The 7,197-nt window shown below is 38.0% G+C and overlaps 1 non-coding gene across 1 annotated transcript; it reads right to left on the reverse strand.

The window, feature by feature from the left end:
- Positions 1-475: 475 nt before the first annotated feature.
- Positions 476-582, reverse strand: LOC120008313. Its single transcript, XR_005470437.1, has one exon. It is a non-coding gene; the product is annotated as a small nucleolar RNA R71 (small nucleolar RNA).
- Between the last annotated feature and the right edge of the window lie 6,615 nt (positions 583-7,197).

The following is a 7,197-nucleotide window of genomic DNA, read 5'->3' on the forward strand; positions in this document are numbered from 1 at the left end:
GATATATATTTTTTTAAAATTTTCTTTTATTTGTTGGTTTTCGTAGGAAATATGGAGGACAGTCGACAAGAGAATGTCACTGTTAGGCTTGACATACCAGCGAATGCGCTTGCTAGGAGGCCAATGAAGAATTCATTCGTGCCTCAAAATCTGGAGCAACCATCTAGCATAGCCTTTCAACCGAATTTTCAAGGCAATGTCACATTCCCTCCTAATTTGCTCAGTGCAGTACCTCACTTCAGAGGCACACCATCTGATGATCCATATCTTTACATTAGAGACTTCTTCGAGTTATGCATGACTCAACATGTTCAGGGGTTAACTCTAGAATAAGTTCAACTTTTACTATTTCCTTTTTCCTTGAAGGACAACGCCAAGCTGTGGTTCGGTTCTTTGGCCCCAGGATCGGTCAATACATGGGAACAGATGGCCATCAAAATTTTTGAAAAAGTTTTTCCCAGCACAAAAAACAAAAAAGTTGAGAAGGGAAATTCAAACTTGGCAACAAAAAGATGGTGATTTGTTCTATGAAGCCTGGGAGGATTTTAATCAGTTACTTCTCAAGTGCCCGCACCATAATTTATCTCAAGATGGTCAAGTTCATGCTTTTTATGAAGGGTTGGATGCAAATGACACAAGCATTGTAGATTCAGCTTGTGGAGGTGTGTTGATGGAGAAGAGCAGTTAGGAAGTCGTTGAACTGTTTGAGACTCTTAGTGAAAATTCTCAACAATTTTCATCAAGAGAACAACAAGGACTTAAGCTTCCAAGAGGTATTTATGAAGTCCACACTAGTGTAGGAAATCAGCCTCAGTTGCAGGCTATGGAGAAGAAGATTGACATGTTGGTGAAAGCATTATCAGCTCAAAACATTACCCCAGTCCAACAAGCAGTTTCGATTGAGATTTGTGCAATCTGCTCTCAATCTAATCATATTACCGAAAATTGCCCACTTTTTCAGAGCAGGAACATGTCAACTATGTGGGGCAAGGTGGTTTTCATCCCAACAATGATCGATTCTCGAACACTAATAATCCCGGATGGAGAAATCACCCAAACTTTAGTTGGAGAGGACATAATGAGCAACAAGCTCCTGCTGAACCCAAGAAGCCATCTTTCGAAGAACAAATGGCTCTTCTTGCTTCCAACACTAATAATTTTATGGAGAAGATGGTGCAACAAACCAACAAGTATGATCAACAATTTAGCAACATACATGGATCTATTCAGAAACTTGAAATTCAAGTTGGTCAAATTGCTGAGAGACTGAGTGAAAGAGAGGTAGGTAGATTTTCGAGTCAACCAGAAATCAATCCCAATGAGAGAGAACATGCCAATGCCATCACCACTCGTGGAGGGAAAATTGGGGGATTTATAGATAAAGAAATTTCAAAAGTTGACAAGGAGCTAGTGATAGCAATTTTCGATCGCTTAAAATAAGCAAACAAAAATCCCAAATTAAAATACTCGCAAGCGCACAAGAACGTAGTAGAATAGGTTATGCAAGAATGAGGTCGAACCACAAGGATTGGATAAACAATACGATTAACTACTATACTAAACTTAGCAAAAGAAACAATTCTTGAGAGATGGTGGATTGTAGATAGCAAGTAACAAAATTAAAGTAACGAATTAGAGAAAACACAAAATTGTTGATTTTGATTGTGAAAGCAAATTTATGAAAGCACTAGGACAATGAATCCATCTTAATAATCCTCTCTAGTTGTTGATTACCTCACCTTTAATCCACTCGATCGATGTTGTTGGCGAATCCACTAAGGCATGAATTACCTATGCTATCTAGGCTAATTCCTTTATCTTCACATGCAATTTGGTTATGGTATCTAACTCAAATATGCACATGCAAGATGTCCTTAAGTTCAAGAATTCATTAACATGCCATGTAAACCCTAGGAGTATGGTATCTACCCTAGGCGTTCCCAATTCCTAATCACAAGAAGCTGGTCTCAAACCCCGTATGGTATCTACGTGAGCTTGCATCAAATTACTTAGTTGAAAACTTAGTTGGTGGTCAATCATCCAAGCAATCAAACAAGTATATATAGCATAGTGATTAGAAATCCAACATCAAAAGAGCAATCAAAGATAAGAACAATAAACAAACTAGAGAATCATATCAAGATTTCATCACGCCCTAGCAAAAGTGTTTAGTTACACATAGTAATGAATGAAAACCACAAGAAAGGTTGGAGAACACCCTAGAAAAGTCGGCTGAATAACTGAGTGTCAGAACCCCCGAAAGTTCCTCAGAATCCTATGAAGTCCTCCTTAAATAGCTCTCTCAAACCCTAGACTTCCTCTACAACAATTACTAAGACTCCAAGGAAATTTACCATTGGTTTCCAAAACAATAAACCCAACAAAAAGGGAAGAGGCTGACTTTTTCTATGATTGGGAAACTGCACTGCTGGATGTCGTGGACGTTTTTCCCATGTTTTGCCCTTCGTAAAAATCTCCAAAAATATGTAAATTGAAGCTTGATCTCTTAGCTTTCCAGGGCCATCTCACACGTCTCTAACAAAATTCTGTAGAATCTTCTAGACCCATTTCTTCAAAAATAGCGCAGTTCTGCCGAGATCATATTTTGTTAGAGGATTGGCTTTAAAAAGGACTTATTACTTTGTTTTCCTCATTTTTAGTTTTCTCGAGCACTTGGATAATTTTTGATGGAAAAGAGTCTATTTTGAGTATTTTTGAAGAACCGTCAATTGGAGAATAAAGCTAAGACCTTGAAGAATGTTGGAGAATATTTTGGGAATTTTCGGTGAAGCCAATTGATCCAAAATTTGAAGACAAGTTGACCTAAAATATGATCTCGGCAGAACTGCGCTATCTGTGAAGAGCTGGGTCTAGAAGATTCCACATAATTTTCCTAGAGACGTGTGAGATAGCCCTGAAAATCTAAGACATCAAGCTTCAATTTTCATATTTTTGGAGATTTTTCTGAAGGGCGGAACATGGGAAAAACGTCTGAGACATCCAGCAATCCACTCTCCTAATCAAAGAAGAAGTCAACCTCTTTCCTTTTTGTTAGGTTTATTGTTTTGGAGACCAGGGGTTGCCGTGAGGTTTCCTTGGAGTTTTAGTATTTGTTTTAAAGGAAGTTTAGGGTTTGAAAGAGGTTATAAAAGGAGGACTTCATAGGACTTTTTGGAGGTTCAGACACTCAGATATTCAACCGACTTTTCTAGGGTGTTCTCCAACCTTTCTTGTGGTTTTCATTCATAACTATGTGTAACTAAACACTTTTGCTAGGGCGTGATGAAATCTTAATATGATTCTCTAGTTTGTTTATTGTTCTTATCTTTGATTGCTCTTTTGATGTTGGATTTCTAATCACTTTGCTATATATACTTGTTTGATTGCTTGGATGATTGGCTACCAACTAAGTTTTCAACTAAGTAATTTGATGCAAGGTCACGTAGATACCATACGGGATTTGGGACCAGCTTCTTGTGATTAGGAATTGGGAACGCCTAGGGTAGATACCATACTCCTAGTGTTCACATGGCATGTCAATGAATTCTTGAACTTAAAGACATCTTGCATGTTCATATTTGAGTTAGATACCATAACCAAATTGCATGTTAAGATAAAAGAATTAGCCTAGATACCATAGGTAATTCACGCCTTAGTGGATTCGCCAACAACTTTGATTGAGTGGATTAAAGGTGAGGTAATCAACAACTAGAGAGGATTATTCAGATAGATTCATTGTCCTAGTGCTTTCATAAATTTGCTTTCACAATCGAAATCAACAATTTTGTATTTTCTTTACTTCGTTACTTTGATTTCATCGCTTGCTATCCACAATCAACCATCTCTCAAGAATTATTTCTTTTGCTAAGTTTAGTATAGTAGTTAATCGTATTGTTTGTCCAATCCTTGTGGTTCGACCTCGTTCTTGCATAACCTATTCTACTACGGTCTTGTGCGCTTGTGAGTATTTTAATTTGGGATTTTTGTTTGCTTATTTTAAGTGATCAAAAAATTGCTATCAAGTTTTTGGCGCCGTTTCCGGGGATTGTGTTATTCAATTCGATTAATTATTTGTGCTTTACTTAGTTTTAATTTTGTTCAATTTTTATGTGCAGGTTATAGAATCAGTGCGTGTTAGCTCGAGTCAACATTCTGTAGCTCGAGCTAAAATAGCCGACAGACATATTTTTTTTTTGGAGACGAGCTGATCAAATTTGAACTTGTGATTGAGTTTAACTTGGTGGCATAAGAAAGAAAAAAGCTAAGGGAAGAAAGAGAAGAAACTTTTGGGAAAGGTACAATGACTTGTTTCTATGAGAATAATTCCAACTCCTTTCTTGAAGCAGAAGTGGCAAAATTGAGACATGAGTTGAAGCTACTAGCTGGAAAGAAAGAGGTTTGTGCCTTGTGTTCTAGCACTATGCATACTATTAAAACGTGTCCACATAATCCCGTATGGCAAGAGGAGACTACATCCCCACAAAATAGAGTCGGCTACAATCCCTACTCTAACATGTACAATCCGGGTTGGAGAGATCACCAAAAATTTTCATGGAGAAATCAGCTAGGACTGTCCTCAATGATTCCACAGTTTGATCAACCAACCGAGCCGAAGAAGCCTTGCCTTGAAGATACGTTTGCCCAATTCATGCACGTTACACAAGCTTCAATTCAGAAATTATGTACACAATTGGGATAGATAGCTAATGTGGTGAATGAGAGGAGTCAAACTGAAGCTAACCCAAGAGTTATAAAGCATGTGAATGCAATTAGAACTCTTCGTAGCGGCGAATCATATGGTAGAAAAGATGAGCATGTGACTTTGGGGAATAAGAGAATTGAAGTTGCACCAGTTGTGCCTCCAACTTCACAAGAGAAAAGTGACCAATTAATTGCTCCTAGTGCACCACTGATTGCCCCATTGAAGGAGAGAGTTTACATACCTCCTCTACCTTTTCCTCAACAATTCCAGAAGCAAAAGAAAGACAGACACATGCTGGATATCATGGAATTGTTCAAGAAAGTTCACATCAACATTCCACTATTGTGGAGTATGAGAGGGTGATGCTAAACGAAGAGTGCAGTGTTGTTCTACTTAATAAATTGCCACCAAAGTTGAAAGATCCAGGGAGTTGTGCAATCCCTTGTGTTATTGGCAATTTACAATTTGAAAAAGCTTTGATTGATTTAGGTGCTAGTATTAACTTAATGCCTTTATCTGTTTTTCAGCAACTAGGTGTTGGAGAGATGCAACCAATGTCAATAAGCTTACAACTCGCGGATCGGTCCATCAAATTTCCACTTGGAATTATTGAAGACGTGTTGGTTAAAGTGGATCGTTTCGTACTTCCGGCGGATTTTATTATACTTGATATGGAAGAATGCCGAGAAGTTCTCATCATCATGGGTCGTCCATTCTTGGCAACCGCTGGCACTATTATTGATGTGAAGAAGGGCTTGTTAACCATGAATGTTGAAGGAGAGTCGGCGAAATTTCGAGTATTCAAGGCAATGAACAGACCGGTGGATATGGAGGAGTGTAATCGGCTGGACATTATTGAGAAGCCTACACAAACCAATTTTATTTCTCAAGTCGACAATGATGCGCTAAAAAGCAGCCTAGAGCATCTAAAGTTAATACAAGCTGCTGGTGATGATGTTTTAAGCAAGGTAGTTATGTTCAATTCTGCCCCAACTCAGCGACGAAGATGGAGACAAGCTACTGAACTTTTGGGGCCACCTACGAGACGAGTTTTGCCCTCCATACAAAAAGCTCCTAAACTGCAACTTAAATTGCTGCCCACTCATGACATGCCAATTGGACTGAAAGAGTTCTCGCTGGGCCAAACAGTCCTTTTGAACAACTCTATGCTCAAGCTCTTTCCGTGGAAATTACGTTTAAGAAGGCATGATTATTTTCAAGTTGCTCAAGTCTACCCCAATGGAGCTGTTGATAGTCAAAACTTGCAGAGGGACAAAGAGTTTAAAATTGACGTGCATCGCCTCGAACCATATCTTGAAGTTGGCTATGATGCTGCCAAGTCCATCACTTGAATGAATGCATTGCTCTACGTCTTGCCTAGACGTTAAATAAAGCGCTTCTTGGGAGGCAACCCAAGCTCGTTTTCATTATTTTTTTTTATTTCTTTACTTAGTGCTTAGATATAAATCCTGATATTTCGATTTTGTTTCCTGTAGGATCTATTGGACTGGGATCAAATTAGCTTGAGCTACGAAATTTTCACTTGATGGTTCATTGAGACAGGTACAGTTTTAGCTCGAGCTTAATATTTTCGACTAGATGACTTGAATGGGAAGCTTGTCCAAAGACCCTCAAATATCAGGTTGTATCTTTTCCCTCCCTTCTTATTGTGTGGTTGTGATTTTGTTGTGATCAATTGCATTGAGGACAATGCACAATTTAATGTGGGGGTGGGATACATTATGCATGAGAAAATTTTCAAAAAAAAAACACAAAAGAGAAGGAAAAAAGCTTATTGTCTTGTGTCATCTCTTTTGCAAGTACATATGAGGTAATTTAGTTTTGTTATCACACAGATGAATTTGAGTTAAGAACACGCAATCTTATCCAAGTTTCTTTAAACTGAGTTTTGTTTCATCTACTCTTGTTAGTTAACATTACACTTGCACAGTACACATGTTTGTGGGGTATGCCATTTGAGATTAATCATGAATGTTGCTGGTGTTTTAAGAGGAGTTGGAATTTATTGAGTTAGATACCTTGGCAAGAAAAAAAAAGGAGAAAGAAAAAAAACAAAAAAGGAGAAAAAGGAAAAAAAAAAAAGGGAAAAAAAATCAATAAGTATATGCAAAATAATGGTGTGTTTATCTTTGGTTTTCTCTACTGAGTTACCGGGCCTCTTGCCTAACAAGTAGTGAGTTTCGCGTAAAAAGGTAGAGAGACCGAGATGAATAATTGCATGACAAGCGAGGCCTCGTAGCCTTTTTGACTCGAGTCATTAAACTCGTAGGGGTGTCTCTACACCTAATGCCCTAAGCCAACTCGTTGAGAGTTATTGGTTGAAAGCTCGTTACATGGGTCAATAAAGCTTAATGAGATTTAGCATTGCACAAGTCATGAGAAAAAAACATGAAAAAAAAAATCTGAAAAAAAATGAAAAAGAAAAATATGCCTTGGTATTTCACTTGATGGTTCCAATGATTCTTGTGATACTA

The sequence above is a fragment of the Tripterygium wilfordii genome, chromosome 10 (assembly GCF_013401445.1).
Source record: "Tripterygium wilfordii isolate XIE 37 chromosome 10, ASM1340144v1, whole genome shotgun sequence".
NCBI lineage: Eukaryota > Viridiplantae > Streptophyta > Magnoliopsida > Celastrales > Celastraceae > Tripterygium > Tripterygium wilfordii.